Source organism: Pholcus phalangioides, unplaced genomic scaffold (assembly GCF_987345545.1).
Source record: "Pholcus phalangioides strain wild (caught in Gottingen) unplaced genomic scaffold, Ppha-v1.0 ptg000014l_1, whole genome shotgun sequence".
NCBI lineage: Eukaryota > Metazoa > Arthropoda > Arachnida > Araneae > Pholcidae > Pholcus > Pholcus phalangioides.
In genome coordinates this window covers 5,835,776-5,853,138 of record NW_028301607.1, presented here as the reverse complement: position 1 = coordinate 5,853,138, position 17,363 = coordinate 5,835,776, and the positions used below count along the sequence as shown (strand labels likewise).

The 17,363-nt window shown below is 35.7% G+C and overlaps 1 long non-coding RNA gene across 1 annotated transcript; it reads right to left on the bottom strand.

Moving 5' to 3' along the window:
• Positions 1–2,787: 2,787 nt before the first annotated feature.
• On the bottom strand, positions 2,788–13,187 carry LOC149078029 (uncharacterized). The gene is made up of 3 exons (XR_016193896.1): positions 12,991–13,187; positions 11,496–11,763; positions 2,788–3,043 (listed from the first exon to the last, which is right to left on the bottom strand). It is a non-coding gene; the product is annotated as an uncharacterized LOC149078029 (long non-coding RNA).
• Between the last annotated feature and the right edge of the window lie 4,176 nt (positions 13,188–17,363).

Genomic DNA, 17,363 nt, shown 5'->3' with positions numbered 1-17,363 from the left:
TAATTTCTTCAGGACACAAGGAGATGTCCAAAACAAGCGACCAGGAGAGAAGCAGACGACAGAGGTTCTGAAGCTTGCATCGAGCTTAAGCCGCCGCGACGGCAGCGCCATCGAATGCACGAGCCGTTGAAACCCAAAACGGCTCAGTGATATGATTGGCTGATGAGGGAGTGACGTCAGTATCTCTTTCTCGTTAGCCCCGAAACTATTTGGCAAGAAATTATACTTTTCAATCTTAGAAACAAGTTGCCAAGATGACCTTATGTTGCTATCTTTCAAAACAGAACTGTATCTGGAAATCTCATGACCATGTAATCTGTATTTTACGGGACAAAATTACGTAGAACTCAGAAAATTGCAAACTTTCCCCCGTTATCACGTCATTTCTAGTAAAAATACGCATTTTGTGGATTTTCGTCTTCGAGAGAAAAAAGTTTTTTTCAAACCGTGAATTTTTAATTCTAATGAAAATTTCCCATCCATGAAATTTCTCGTTTTGAGATATTGGTTGCATTCAATACTACTGTGCTGTTGTCTCATACATGCTCGAACCGTGGCCAACTGTGGTCCTCGGACTTATCTGATGTGCCTGCGACCTCAAACTTAATTTTGTAAACATTTTCAGATCGCTTGAGTGACCGCCGCACAGTTCCAGAGCACGCTTAAACGGTCCGTGGCACATTTACAGAGAACTTGAATGGCTCTTGGAACAGTTTAACATCAATCACTCAAGTGACCCGCGACATATACACAGATCACTTACCTGCGGCATGGTCTAGAACACTTGAGCGAACCCGACACATTTCCAGCTCATTTTAGTGATCCGCGGCCCATTTTAGATCACTTAAGGGGCCTTTGGAACAGTTCACATCGCTCAAGTGGCCCGCGACACATTAACAAATCAGTCAAGTGACCCACGACATAATTACAGATCACTTAAGTGATGTGCGGCACAGTTCCAGAGCACGTAAGCAGCCTGCGGTGCAGTTCCACATATTACTCGTGGCTCAGCTCCAGATCACTCAAGTGGCCCGTGACACATTTTCAAATCAACGAGGAAGTGGCCCGCGCTCTCCTAAAGATTGAGTATCCTTGCATTACAGTAATGTTGAAGCGAAGGGTCAATGGCAAGATTCCAGTTGGTCCGTGTAATCACACGGACTAAACTTTTTTCACTTCCAAGCTTATAAGCGAAAAAAGTTTCGTCATGATTCTTATATAAGTATAGTGTTTTAACAATAAGAGAGCCACTAGATCAAATGGACCCCAGGACCAGGGCAGCAAACAGATTTGGTGCCCCGGACCAGAGGGGGCGCAAATATAATCTATAAACCCCACCTTCAATATTAGAAGGACGAGGCACCAAAATGCGTGCTTGCATCGGCTAACTAAGCATCTATAATTGCGGCCCTGTCCAGAAATTTATTTTTGAGGGGAGGGGACAGAGTAATAGAGAGCAAACGAATGTACCATGTTATAACATATATCTCTGTCATTTTCTTAGGTTTTGAGGGGATGGACCCCCCTCTCGGCACTGATGGACAATTGAAGGCTTTTACTGATTATCAAATTTTTTTTCAAAAATGCAATTTTATAATTACTTGTCATAAATTTTCAATTACGTATTTCTTTCATTCATTCTAAATTTTCAACAATGGGGTTATAATTAACTCTCACATTAGATTTTAATAATGTATCTCTAACAATTCTAAATTTTCATAATTTTTTATATGTTCATATTTTTAATTAGTTTTCATCATTATATATATACTGAGTATGCTGTACTAATGTGCAAAATACTGAAAAAAAAAGTGCAGAACCGCTGACGTACGCAAGATGGGGTTCAAAACCCCCAAACAGAAGCCTACGCAGGGGGGTGGGTGCTTAGAGAACCTATATGCCCTCCCCAAGCTGTTTTTTTTTTTTTGCAATGAAAAAAAATGAGCACCTCTCCTTAAGAAAATTCTGCGTACGCTACTGAGCAGAGACCAACGGGGAGATCAGTAATTTGGCAGATTTTTTTAATTGCTGGAAAAGAGACGTTGACACAAAATGAAATTTTGTTCGAACAACAAACTATCAAATTAAATTCTTCGGTGCCAGTCTTTCTATGCTTTGGTTTTGCACTTGAAGTATTGGAAATACTGCACAAATAAATCGAGCTATTCAAAATTTCGTTTGTTTGTATGCGCTCGCATTATCAGGTTTCACCCAAGTTTTGTGCTTTAATCACTAGAGGAATGATGGCTTGGATGGGAATACAAGCAACCTATTGTTTTTACATTGCTTTGCACTAAATATTATGGGAAAAGAATAAGTGCCCCCCCCCCCCCTGCTGTAAAGACAGTGCAAGAAATATTGTGTCACTGGCCTTTTTGCTCGAGCTAATTGACTTGGATCCCAGAAAGCACAAATGTGGTAAACTTTTTCTCGCTGCAGATTTTTTTTTTTTTAAATTAGTGAGTTCAGCCCTGACTTCAAGGATTGTAGGTGTGTTATCATTGAATTCAAGGTCTAAAAGGGTAATAACATTTTTTTTGTATAGGCTACCATTATTGCCAAAAAAGCAATACCTAAATACCTTTACATTTTCAAAATTCAATGTTATTCAAAATATCTTCCACTTCTCGAATATCAAAATTCATAAGCTGGTGAATATAAATTAATACAGTAACAAAGGATAGGAATCAGACTTGTTTAGAAAAAGTTCAAAAGCACCTCCACACCAAATCCTAGCAAGTCTTGAGAGTTCAATGAAAATTTCACATCATTTTTGTAAATAAATCACAAAATAAATTGAAATATTTATTGATGAAAAAATATCAACTAATGTTCATTTACAATACGTATGATTGCAGCCACTATGCACATGCAAAGGACTTTCTAAACTTTCGATCATTTCTACTTTCTTAGCATAAAAGTGTCAAACTCCTTTTGAATGTTGTCTTTTTGGTGATTAAATGTTTCCTTTCCAGAACTGAAACTAATGAATCTCAGATAACATCTAGTGTTTTGTGGAGAAAGACCCCAGCTTTCATTTTATCTGAAAAGAGAATGAAAACAATTGTAAAATACTAGACAAGCAGTTATGATGAAAAAACATTCATTTAACAATTAATAATACAAATACAAACTGAAAGGCCACAACAGGGAAATTTCCCAAGCGAGGACTGATGCTGGGAATAGGTTTTTAACTCAAGCAAGGACGGTGAGCAAACAGATGGTGTTCCAAAAGAGATGGGATAGTTTTAAAAAGATGGCAGAACAGGTGAAACCCCATTTTCACCTTAGCATCATGCATGGAACAAAAAACGTGCTACTATACACTTGAGCAGAATTGACTTCTGAGAGGGGGGGGGGGGGGGGGAGACAAGGAATTTCCTACAGAAAAACTTTAAAAGTTACCAACCTTTAAAAAAATGATTTAAATGATTGAAAATGATTACAATAGCACGTAAAAGGCGTTTTCTTTTGTAATATTTTTTTCTGAAAATATTTGAAATCATTATTATAATATATTTAAAATTTTGCTGACAAGGGAGGTGGAGGGTATTGGAGGCGGCCAAAATTCTTCTTACACAATACAGTAGACGCAGTTTATTGAAATCATGCATAATGCTATCATTTGGATATTGCTATCAATCACTAATATAAAATATAGAATGGACCAATATTGTAGCATAGGCAAAAGTTCATTAATAGTTATCAGGACTTATGGCTTTTGTTATCTTTTTTTTTGCATTTAGAAGCTGAGGTTTAACCATACTTTTGTAGGAGATTAAAAAATGCAACACCCCCCCCCCCCATTGACAAACATTTCTGTATTCTGGATGATGATTTTTGCTTGCACATAACATCGATATCGATAGGCTATCTGAATATTGTTAGCTGCTATAATCCATGGACGTGTGAAGCTGCTTTTGTAATGAACTTCTGGCAATGCAGGCACACAAAAGGTAAGTATCAAAAAAAGAAACTTCAAATTCTCAGTCAATTATTTAAATCCAGTTTTTGCTTGAAAGACTGTCTCGAGGGATCTATAGAACACATACAGTACATAAATTAAACACGACTGAATTAAAAAAAAAGATTTTAGCTTAAAGGGAAAAAAAACCCATGATTTTTCCTCAAAACAGTCCTAAATAATGTTTTTCGACTTTTCAGAGACTTAATGACTCCTCCTGATGTTGAAAGGCACACTGCAATAAAATCAGAAAATTTTGTGCCACCCTTAGACTCCATTATAATAATCGCATGAATTTCAGGCGACCATTTACCCATTTTATAATCACCACGTTGACTGAGATTTGTCAAGCCCTGAGTTATATGTAAAATGGAGTTGCCCTGTTTTCATGTATCCTGTTTGACCAAGTAGGACTCAAGATCATCATTTGGCTTCTGGGTTTCTTTCGGCTATAGTTATCAATTGGTTATTGCTATCAGAAACTATACGAGTTCTCATTTTGGAAGAAAAAATATTGGTTTGTTTTTTTTCTTCATTTTTTATGAAAGCCCCATTTTTTGTGATTCCAAACCAGGACTTTGACGCTTAGAACCGAAGCTATGCCCACTTTAGAGTTGCATTTTTACCAGGATTGGCAAGTTTTTGACGGTTTAAACATTCACATCAAAAACCTCAAATATTGCTTTTCAATATAAAAATTCTCATTGGAAATGCACATGTTAACCAGTCAACTGTCCAATTAATTTCTCCGAGCGTTACCCGCAGTGTCCACTTTTTTTTGAAAATGTGCGCGCTTTTCCCCTTTTTTTCCTTTTCTTGGAAGTGTAAAATAACTTTTTTAAATACCTCTCTGTTATGAAAAGAGTACAGCAGATGATTTATATCAATACACATATATAAGCAGTTAAAGAAATTTTGGAGGATCAAGAATCATCTTGGATTGAAGAATATTAAATCATTCCATAGTTTTTCGTTCAGCATTTATGCTATGCTTTATTAAAAAGTGTATATTTATTAAAAGTGTATTTGTAAGAAAGAAAACATATATTGTCCAAAATAATTCTTTAGAGTAGAAAGTTATTTTACAATCATATTAAGTATTTATTCTTTGTATAACAGTCACTTTGAACATTACATGTAATTAACCAGTCAAGTGGTTATGACGGCGTTTGCCGTCGCTGCCATACGTAATGTTGGTGCCTACGACGGCATTTGCCGACGCGCAGACTTTTTTCAGTCTTTTTCACCAGTCAAGTGGTTAAGATGGCATTTGCCGTCGCTGATATATGTAATAGTGTTGCCTACGACGGCATTTGCCGACACACAGACTTTTCTGTCTTTTTCACATAGATATGACGAAATAATTTGTTGTACATGTGCTGCCATCTCTGTACAGCCATCCTTCTATTTATTATCTCATCACTAGATGGAGTTGACAATTATATTTCAAGGTCTGAGATTATTATCACTATCATCTTTGTCACGCTTTGCAAAGCTGCATCCCCATCGTTTTTGTTTCAATTTCCAACTGCCTTGCGAAGATGCATCTGTTTCATTACTCATATGTTATAGCAAAGGTTCAACTACTATGGTTCCACATAAATCCATCAACAGCATTTCTTTTAGTCACAGGACATTATGACCGCCCCTCCCCACTTTTAGGGTGTCATATTATGTCTCGACACATTCGAGCTATAAAAAAAATATTTTAATATTTCAGCGATACCCTTATCGTGCATAACATTAGAATATATCTAGCAATCAAAATAATAAATTGTAAGACTAAAATTTTCTCTAATTTGGCAGTGCTGGCTTGTATATGATGCTTAAGAAACTCTTGTAACTTAGTGCATGAGTAAGGATAAGTTTTTTTACTATGATATGGTATATTTACTAGCATTTATAATGCAATGGTTTTTTTGATTGAAGCTGTATCTAAATATGCAATGGGCATCATGTCCTGACAGTTCTTTGATTAAAAATACTTGTTAAAACTCTGGATTTATATGACCTAAGATATAAAATTTTTAGGTGAGAATAAATGAGCACAATTAGTATATTAACAGATGCTACACGAGAAATTTTATATGGAATAAAATTTTGTGGGTAGATCAGAAAATTTAAAATATTAAAATAGATATTTTGTGCTCAGTAATTATAATTCAAAATATAAAAACATGTTAATCTACATAAAAGTGTTTTGTTATTCAACCTATCTATCAGGTTAACAAAAACTATTTGACATCAGTAAGTTTTTGACTGTTTTAATACTGAGCTAATTTCTGAGGTAAGAAACCTATCCCTGATCTCTTATCACACATATTTTGAATAAACAGCTCCACTTTGCTAAGTAAATTGAACACAGGTAATCAGTAGTGTAGATAAAATGAAACATATGAAAGTGTTTTTCATAATGTTATACTGTATACTTATTGTGTTCAAAACATTATCCAAAAGCATTCATTTAAGATTTTGATGGTTCAAACCAGTTTTTGACACTTATGTCAAAAACCGGGGCTAACGAGAAAGAGAGGGCTATGGCACTCCGAGCAGAAACGACGATCACGTGACCAACTGGGTCCTAACCTTTTTTTCCCCTGTTCCCCCGCAACATGGCTTTCTTGCAAAACATCCTCTGCAATAGCCAAGTTCTTCCAACTTTGCAGAACATTCCCTGCGATCTTTCGCAGCATATAAATACGCATTCAGTTTACAAAATATGTTCTGCCCAAAGGAGTTTAAAGAGAAAAAATGACATAACACTCATATAACGAAATATTAAGTTTCCAAGTCTTTCTACACAAATTTGAATGTCATTTTCCCTCAAATATTGGATATATTTTCTTCTTACTAGACAATTACTGTATACAAATCTCATGGCCCCCCCCCCAAAATCCTGGAGCAAGACTCCTAGGCGATATGGGGCCCCCAATGTCAAAGGTTGAGTCGACTGGTCCAATATATATACGCAATATATTATGCAAAAACCTGTGAATAAGACTGTTTTTTGAAAAATGATAAACACTGGAAGAATAAAAACATTTACCCTTAAAATTGGGATAACAAACTGCTGAAAATACACTGCACCAATTTACCTGCTTTTAATAGCTCATATACACTTCACAAACTCTAGAAATAAAGATATCTGGGAAAGAACCCTTCAAGTAAATTTTATCAGGTTCACCAAGTATTATATTCCAATGCATTTTCATAACCCTCAAATGACAATCTATTGGTCACACATACTGAAATAAAGTACATTTGCATTAGCGATTCAAGATCTATAGCTTAATTCTATGCAGTAAAATACAACTTTTTGCCCATTAAAGAAATTTTGTAAACTGCTTATTCACTGTGAAAAAATACTGAAATATGAGAAAAAAAACCAGACAGATGTGTACAAAATTTTTATTTTTCAATAATTCAATGCATAATTTGTTACAAAGCTGAAGTTTCGCAAGAAATAAAAATCAAAGTGTTGAAGCTACCAAATACTACAAATGTAAACAACAATTTCGCAACAACCACAGTTGCTCCAATTTTCCTCACTCCCCCCCCTCCTCTCCAAACAAACCCACTCAGGTGGGTGGGTTTCTAGATTTTAAAATGATGGAATCCTATCATTTTTGTCTTGAACATGGAGAATATTTATTTTTGTTTATTGTGTGCTGTTTTGCAACCTACTTTGAAAATTTTTCTAAACAACACGAGTTTGATCAAATATAATTTTTGAAAGAAAGTTTTTTCTAACTAAATTTTTCTAGAAATAAAATACTTTTGTAGGAGCATACTACCACCTTGATATCTTAAATCAGTGATTCTCAACCAGTGCTCCGCGGAAACCTTGGAGCTCTGTGTGCAATTTCTCAGGGCTCTGCAGCGACTCGAGGAAAATAAAATCAATCAGTAAATTTGATAGATAAATAAAAAAGATCTACAGGGGTCCGCCATAAAAATTATATGCAAAAAGGGCTCCACCATAGAAATTATATACAGAAAATCGAGTCACAAAAAAGGTTGAGAACCACTGTCTTAAATAATGCTTAAAGGAAAACCTATCTTAAAGCAGTTCTGCGTGTTTGGGAATTCCAAATTATTCCCTACTGAAACTACAGATTCTGCTTCATAAGCTCAAAAACCAAGTAAGAGTAATAATAATCTTTCAAGTTGTTTTAATTATTGAATGAAAAATGCACACCAAAATATAGTATAATATTTTAACGTTTATAAACATGGATGAAAAATACAGCATCTTTTCCAGAAGAGGAAAACGTCAACTACCACACTTTCTTTCTGGAATAAACATTACTTACTTGAAATAAAGGGCCTTCAACTCACTCACAATAAAATGTCATCTTAAGAAAAAATAAAATGCCTTCTTAAGAAACAGTATCACAAAAATTGCAGATCACCGCAATGACATGAAGAAATTTATGTGCACGATTTGACACTCATAGGAATGAAATCACCACTCGAAACACTGGGACCAATTAGGAACGTAATACATTGAACCATTACTTTACCAAACACCAACTCTGGCCATATCGCTATATTGCAATTTACTGCCATTAGTGAGATGGGTTGGAAGTGAAGGTGCTGTCTATCGGTGGTCGCCTCGAGTTCGTTTGGGAAAATATCTTATTTATATCCTCTCTTGGGTTCGAACCCAGGACCCTGACAACCTTCACGATGGTAGACGAACATCTTACCACCATGCCACTCGGGCACATACTTGAACCACTGGAACGAATCTAAAACATCTTGCCATGCCCCAGTCGAAGATAGGGCCAGTGGGAATCTTGTCAATCAATCCATGCGCATCACTAATCAGATGACAAGGCATCAAGAGACCACAGGAGAGTCATAGTAACTCCAGCTGTTTAACCCACACTCGATACCAGGCTCATCAGAAACATACAGCAACATGTCAGCGAGAACAACTACATAGAAGAAACCAGCATATCTTTCCGACGAGACAAAACTGTTCTCAGATGCAGAAAGTTTCCTAAAAAACATTAAAAATAAATTAAGCGATATCTCCAGGATTTGTTACAGATGTTAAAACATTGTCATAAAAGATACAACACACAGCAGGAAACAAAATCAGCCGTGTTTTTCAACGGGCCCCCATGGGCCCTGTGACAATTATTTACTATTATTACACAAAGAACACATTTAGTGCTGTGCAATTGTAATTTAGTACTTCAATTTTTTTGATATACAAATTATTAAAAAAAACACATTTTGGATTTCACGGGAAGGTAACATGGAATTTGCCCTTCGTTACAGGAGTCTGTGTTGTGTGTCTTGACATTCACTAAGGGCTCCACTACATCAAAAAGATTGTATTTGTACTGTAGAGCGTGTTTCCCAAACACTTTCAAAATGAACAAAGCATAAACATATAAAATGTAGGCTAAGTTCTTACAAAACCTATTCAAACTTATTTTACTGTTCATTAATAAATGATTACACAAATGTGTATCAATGAAATCTGCATGAATATAATACTTGAGTGTAACTTTTACAGGGCGTTCAATTGTAGCGTTGATGAAGTGCTCGCGAGCATGAAATCAGACACGAGCATTGAGCACCTTGGTGCTTCTGGGAGAAGACTGCTAATGCATAACATTTGCAAACCTGCTACACTACATTGCTGGGGCATTGTAATATATACAGTGGATCCCGCTTATAAGGTTTTTAAAAAATCTGGCATTGAAAAATATTTTAAGTGGGAAAACTCTTTGAATGTGGGAAATCTTAGTACTTCTTACTAAGTAATTCTTATTAAGCATTATAAGCAAGAAAACATTATAAGCGGGATCGACTTTATACGGATAAACAGAAGAAAAAATTTTTTTATCCAATATTGAATTTGAAGGAAAATTGCTTACTTTTTTTACTGTGACCTCAGAGGCTCCTCGTTTGGCGAACAAATCGTTGATCACCAACTTCCCACATACATTGCTTGGGCAGTGCAATCTATCTATAAACAGAAAAAATAAAAACCTATTAGCCAATATTGAATTTAAAGAAAAATTGCTTTTTTAGTTTCTTGAAATATGCAATAATAAAAAAATTATACACAATGCTAATAAAAAGAAACGATTTTACTCTCCTTAATATACCATTACATTTTAAATTGATAAACCCACTCATCTTTTAAAATTCTACTTGCATTATACTAACCATAGCCATAATTTTATTTAAGTGATATGAGTGTATATGTGCATTTTATTTACATTATACTCTCATCATAGGCAAAAAATTTGCACCATACATGTGTATCAACGCTTTTCTAGATGATTTGAATAACAATTATCAGTTACGTTAGCCAAGCTGTTCATCATTTCGTAGTATAATAATTAAACTTAATTATTATACCCCTACTGATTAGTTAAATCATGCAATTTCCATGCCAGAAATACGAACAGCTTTGCACGTGGTAACATACACAATTTCATTTACTTTATACAGACAAATATGTTAAATTAATAAAATTAATAATAACAAAGATGGTAGTATTTAACACTCACCTGCATTTGCATGTTTCTCAGAAGCTAAAATTGGCAAAGATAAAATATTATAAAGCTTGATTATTGGATCGCATATTCGAAGCACTGAAAAAATGCCTTCCTCTCAGCTAAAGCAAGCAGCAACACGAACGAGCAACGAAAAAAAAGTAGGACCCAGTTGGTCACGTGACTTTCGAGTGCCGTAGCCCTCTCTTTCTCGTTAGCCCCGTCAAAAACCCAACCCTGGTTTTTACATCAAGTAATCTGTGAATGAAAATTTTAATGGCGTTTTATGAAGAATGTTATTTCTGACATTTTACTTGGGTTTAAAACACAATTTCTAAAAATCTATTGACTGTTATCATTGCAAAATTTTATTATATTTTGCCATTTATTGTTAAGTGTCATAAACCAAAACCTAAGGTGTATAAAAATCTTAAGTATTTGTCCAATTGCAGTGTTTTACATACACGATATGTTAAGTGAGATTTCAAAAAATTCCCATGTACATCAATTGAGTGAAGTATAGAGAATAATTGAGGCCAAACCTAATCGTAATATAAATGAGAAAGTATTATAAATTAGTTCTATAAACAGAGTTACACTGTAAATAAGTGATTTCCCAAATTGTCTGGAAATACAATATCCTGTTCCTGGAGGCTCAAAAATGTCAGAAATTTAGAAACCCTAATGTCAGCCTCTCTCGCAAGAGTTTTCTTTAGGGGCAGCAGCACACAAGGCTTTGCACCCAGGCCGCCGTTAAGCTCGAGCTGCCCCTGGTTGAGGGGGCCCATGATACTATTTCTAATATAACATTGATTTTTAGATTGTTTCTGTAGTTTTCATGGTTATAACATTTTTGAAAAAAAAAAGAAGGCACAATTGAATATAGAAAAATGTAGGTTAGCTACTTTTCATTACTAACTTCATTGCTACCAACATGTCATTAAATATAGAGGTAGCTCAATAACTAGAAAAGATGCATTAAGGAAGGGGGAAGAATCACAATTTCTTACCTCTCTGCTTTGGTAAGAGCCAAAGGTTTGCCCAAAGTGACTTTGCCAGTGCTGTACTTTGATTCCTGAACTTTCAAATAATATTATTTCAGCAGGACACTAGACATTCATCTTTCCGCTACCCTGACTTTTGCAACCTTTACGGCTAGTGCATCTGCTGGCGAAATTTCCTGACCCATGACAGACAAAGGTCTTTCACATTCATTTTGTATCATTCTGATGCTGCTTTTGATAGAAATATTTTGACTGCCTTTCCAAAGATCAAAATCTACAAAAAAAGAAAATCATGTACTTCAAAAACACAACTCAGGGCCAGAACTGAAGGGGGGGGGGGGGGCAACAAAATTCAGAAGGGCTGCTAATTTTACATGGGGAAAAAACACAGTTGCAAAATCATTAATCAAATTCTAGTGGTGGGAGCAGCAAAATCACACTTGGCCCCACAAAAATCACAGTAAACCCTTACAGCGGCAATCTTGAGATATCTTGTTAAACTTGATCTACTTTATTTTGGTCACCCCTAAATATCTCGGGTTCTTTTAGCACACTTTTATAAACATAAGTGGCAATTGCGATGCACATCAGGAAAATTTTAAAAACGCTTAAAGGGTTAAGGTTATGGCGTAATTCCCATTTTCAGTCATTTTAAAGTTGTCGCCACTGGCGATTTCATGATGGGGTGAACAAAAAAAAAATGTTTTAGCTTTGTGTTTGCTTTACACGCAAACTAGCGTATAATTTAAGAAATATATCAGATACTAAAGATATTTGTTTACGTAGATTAAATGAATTAATGGAAATACAGTGAACAAACGTTATAACGACCACGTTCTTATCACTACCCGATTCTTCAATGTTTCCTATAGTGGAAAAACCATTATTTTATTCTAATTAGCTCATTTATTCAATATAAACTGAAATCAATTTTTTAAATGTATCACGATATCCTCATTGAACCTTGGTTTTCCCGCATGCTGGAAATGGACTGGACTACAAATTTCAATAAGCTGGATTTTCTCCTAATTTTTAAGGCATACCATTAAGGTAGGAAATAAGCTACTGTAACTTTGATGCCAGTGTCATCTTAATGCATGGGACCTGGGACCACCCCAGCGTGTGGGGCCCCCCCCCACAGCCTGACTGAGATCCGGTTTAAATTAGCAAGCATGGCAATTGGTGGGCAACAATTTCTGTCCAGGTGGGGGTACCTCATTTTTTCCTAATTTTTGGTCGGTTTGGGAAGGGCCCCCCCCCCCGGCACTGCGTACGCCTCTGGGGCCCGTGATGCTCTTAGAACGCCCTTGCCCAGCAATTTTAATGATGGTCGTATCACGATTTCCTTGAATTAAGGAAATTTCTGTGCATATATCTGCATTAATGTCACCCCCTCCCCTCCCGATAAAACAATTTTCTCAATTTAAGGTATGGAAATGCCGGTTTTACACAATTCGTTAAATCGAAGTTCGACACTTTATTACGAATAATTTCAACTCACCCAGGATCGATGAGAATACACGCTCCTCCTATTCAATTTCATGTCAATAGCTTTCAATCAGATGATTGCGAAGAATGTTGAGCCGAGTGCCGCAGCCGGTAACCCATTCATTTTTGTTACATCATCGGCAGCCAATCATATCACGGAGCCGTTTTGGGTTTTTACGGCTCATGTGTTTTCCTAGGAGCAGGTTTCCTGACAAGACGTTAGGGATCAAGAAACGGAATGGAATATTACTCAGAGCGCATGCGCAGAACTTGGATCTCCTCTGTGACGTCCCTTATGACGTCGCGGTGTCAGTCCCAGAATCCTTTGCGTTATATCTAGTCAAGGTTACCACAATAAATAGCTTATCGCATGAACTGTCGTCGCCAAGGGAGAAAGAGATGATCTTTTGTTGCCATTTCTCAAAACAAAAACTTGATTAGCAAAACTAAATGACCATATATATATATATTTTCTGTATTTTACGGTATAAAATAATCTATCTCCTCATTCCAATCAAAATACGCATTTGGTGGAATTTATAATAGAGAAATGGTAAAAAATATTTTTTGTATTGTGAATTTCTTATCTCAACGAAAATTATTCACTGATGTTGTTTGGAAAACAAACAAATTGCCTTGTTTTGGAAAACAAGGTTGCATTACATTAATGCCGAACTCACAAAAGTGTGAAGTTAGTTGCAGGGCCGTCTTAAGAGCATAATCATGGGCCACCGGGCCAAGCGGTTTTTTGAGATAAATTCTAGAAAATTTCAACCAAATCTCATTTTTGTGAGGCTCTCTTCTCTTGAGGCCCAGGTGGGCCCATGTGTTAAGACGCACTGGTTAGCGTCCGCACCAGGCCGCTAAATATTAAGTGTCGTAAAACGGGATTAAAATAAGGGCCGTAATTAAGCTGGGGCAACGGGGATACTCCCCCTGGGCTCAGAGTTCAATGGGGCTCCGCAAAAGTTTATATTTGTTCCACATTTACCCTTTCAAGAGGTGCCCAAGGAACATCTGCCCCGAGAAGGCACACTACAGCCCTGATTAAAATGTATAGGCTAATGATATCAAGCGATCTGACAAATGAAAAAAAAAAGAAGTTCCGTTTTGAGTTTAAATATGCTTGTAAAGAGATTTATAGACCATAATTTTTTATTGATTTATAGATATGCAATGGAAAAATGTCACACGCATTATAACATACTCAAATATGATATACATACACAGCCTACAGATGGAACCCTAGGCCCGTCGTAAGTTCATCATGGGCCTTTGGACAAATTGATTTTTTTTTTAGGTCCCCCCACCCAAACGATTGCTTACCGATTTGCATGCTTAATTTCGAAATCATTACGAGATCTGATTACCATGTGGCACTCTGCACACTTGAGGCTCCCGGGTCATGCTCGGGTGGGGCCCGTGTTAAGGCGGCACTGTTTAAGACAGGAGTTTGAAGGAATCCCCAATCGTAGTCTTTTCACGAAGCGTACTTTGATTTTCCTGTGAATTTATATGAAAAAAATATTAAACTTCCCGTTCAGGATTCTAGGACAGCGTTACGTAAACACATAACCCCGCGCCGGAGCTGATAACGGTATATCGGCTGAAGTAGGGAGTTCTTGTACCCTGGGGACCCTACTTCAGCAGGTCCTACTTCTGACATGGTGCCCCACATCCTGCAGCAAGGTCCTTAGGCTGAGATCTGTTAAAAAACAAAAATTGGTAAGAATCATCCCGGGCTTTAGCCCTGTCCTTGTGGGAGCCATGGGACAGTGAACTTGGAAGTGAAAACAATTACGTGTCATTCTTCTTATCTCCCCCCTCTTACATATATTTAGGGCTTTTACTGATTTTCACAAATTACTTTTTTCAAAGGGTTTTCATAACCGTAAAAAATTCAATTCTAAATATATTTGTCATTCAGTGTCGTCTGAAGGCATAGGCCCACGCAGGCACGGCCCAGGGGCCTCAAGAGACGAGGGCCCCCACAAAAATGAGATATGGGTGAAATTTTCTAGAATTTGCCAAGTAGGCCCTCAGAAAAATGACTTGGCACATTATCATTAGCTTCCAATTATTTTCTCCATTTATTCGAAATGTTCAACATTGTTGGAATTAAATTTTTCATATTAATTTTTGATTAAATGTTTCTTTCATAAAATATTCTGAACTTTTAATAATTCTCACGACACACACACACATCTGAATTTTCATCATTACATTTTTTTGTTTAGTGTTCATAATTTTCTTAGATATCTTCATCATTCTCGTATAATTGAATCTATTATCTGCACTTCTACATTTGCAAAAAATTTTGGAAAAAAAGTAAAGTATCGCAGAAGGTAATGCTTATATATGCTGTCTTAAATCAGTTTCTATTGATTGGAATGCTTTTAAGAGATGGTAACCATAAGTTTATATGTGTGAGAGAGATTCCTTACACTCTGTCCTCCCAAACCTTTTCCGTCCTACTCCAAAAATCATTCCTGACTACGCCCCTGAACAGAGTGCACACACACACAATAAATATCATTATATTCATTTGAATTTTTCTAGAGTATAATAGCTTCTTTCACACAGGCTATTCTAAAAAAAATTCTTTGAGGATATTAAAATCTTACATACAGAAATGGGATTAATTTGATGCTTGCGACGTGACTGTCTATTCCACATAATTTATGAATTTTTGTAATTATTTCAGGATTAATTATTTTGCTTTCAAACTTGGACAATAGTTCTTAAAGTTTTTGAAATACTTTTGAATAGCATCAAAATTCATAAGCCAATGTAATGCATATTATTGTAATGTGACAAAGGCCTGAAATTACTCAATTAAAAGAAATACAGAAAGACATACCCGTAATTGCTTATCTTCAGTAGAATAGTACAGAAGGATATATATATATATATAGCTCTCTAATTCTAGATAAGTTTACGTATAGAAATGAATTTAGAAAAATGTGAAAATCAAAATGCAGATGAATTCATACGAAATATTTGCAATGCAATACAACAGATCACTCGCTTCCACTAATTTCTTTGTAACATAAAAGTGACTATCACTTTATTGCACAAATTCATTAAACTTCAAAAGAAAGTTGTACTTCAAAAGTAAAAGTACAGTAAAACCTTGATAAGTTATCACCTCAAGTTATCGAAAAATTATGACTGCTTAAATGGAGTGACAACTTTACCGGAGTGCCATCAGTTTTAACGTGCAATGTTGTGAAAATCGTATAAAAAAATTTAAGGTAATATGACATTTATTAAAGTGTGAACCAAAATAATATTAATAAAATTTACATTGCAAAAGAATAAATAATATCATTTTTTACCTTTTTTTTTTTCTCTCTTATTACTTAAATTATTGTGGTAAAATGTACTGTACACTTTCGATTTATACCAGTAATTTTTAATTTAGACTAACGGAGCAACTGTTAGAATAAGCAGCTTTCCTTCATAATAGAACTCTCTATTGCACATTAATTTTACATGTACATCAAATTTATAATTTGTGTTTGTTCATAAGTAGTTCATGATACAACCACAAAGTAATCTCGAACACATATGACTTGGTGGAGGGGCCCTGGGCTGGGAAAAGTAAACAGAAGACCTCAACTTGGGAAAGAATGTCTAATTTCTTTCAACAAAGATATTTTGTTTAAATTTCAAACTGTTCCGTTTGGGTGTATAGGATTTTATGGTGACTTAAGCATATGACAATGCTGTTAACAAGCTATTTTTTAATTGGTAGCCATAGAAATAGTCTGTTCCACTTTCTCATAGTGACGAGTTAACCAAAATTAATGACGAGTAAACGAGGGTTTAATAATATTGTTGTCTATGAGAGCTGGAAGGGCCTGAAGAAAAATGACGACTTATTAGGAGTTTAGGTTATTAGTCGAATGGTCAATTGAACCATTGACCATTCAACCAATTGAATTTTATTTGTCTTGAAAACGTGGCAATTTTTGTATAAATTAAAACCAGGCAAATTTTTTAATTTTTGTGATAATTCCATTAATGTACAGCAAGGCAAGACCGTAACGTGCCTTCTCAAAGCAGATTTTTTCGTGGAGGCTTCTTGAATGTGGTATTTCTAAGCAAAATATATGCATAATTTTTTGTAGGGGACCCACTTGGCTCGGGGTCCTGGGCAGTGCCCCAGACTAGTTAAGGGCGTGTAGCAAAGTCAAACTTAATTTGACTCGTCACTCCCCATAAAATTATACCTCAATTATGGGCTGCCAATTGTTGTTTTTTTTTCATCTAAATTAAAGAATTGTATTCAATTTGAATCGAAGGGAAGTGTGTGAAAGAATTATAATTATTAACTTAATTGTTTTAACTATTGTAAGTAAACCATTAAAATAACATTGAAAA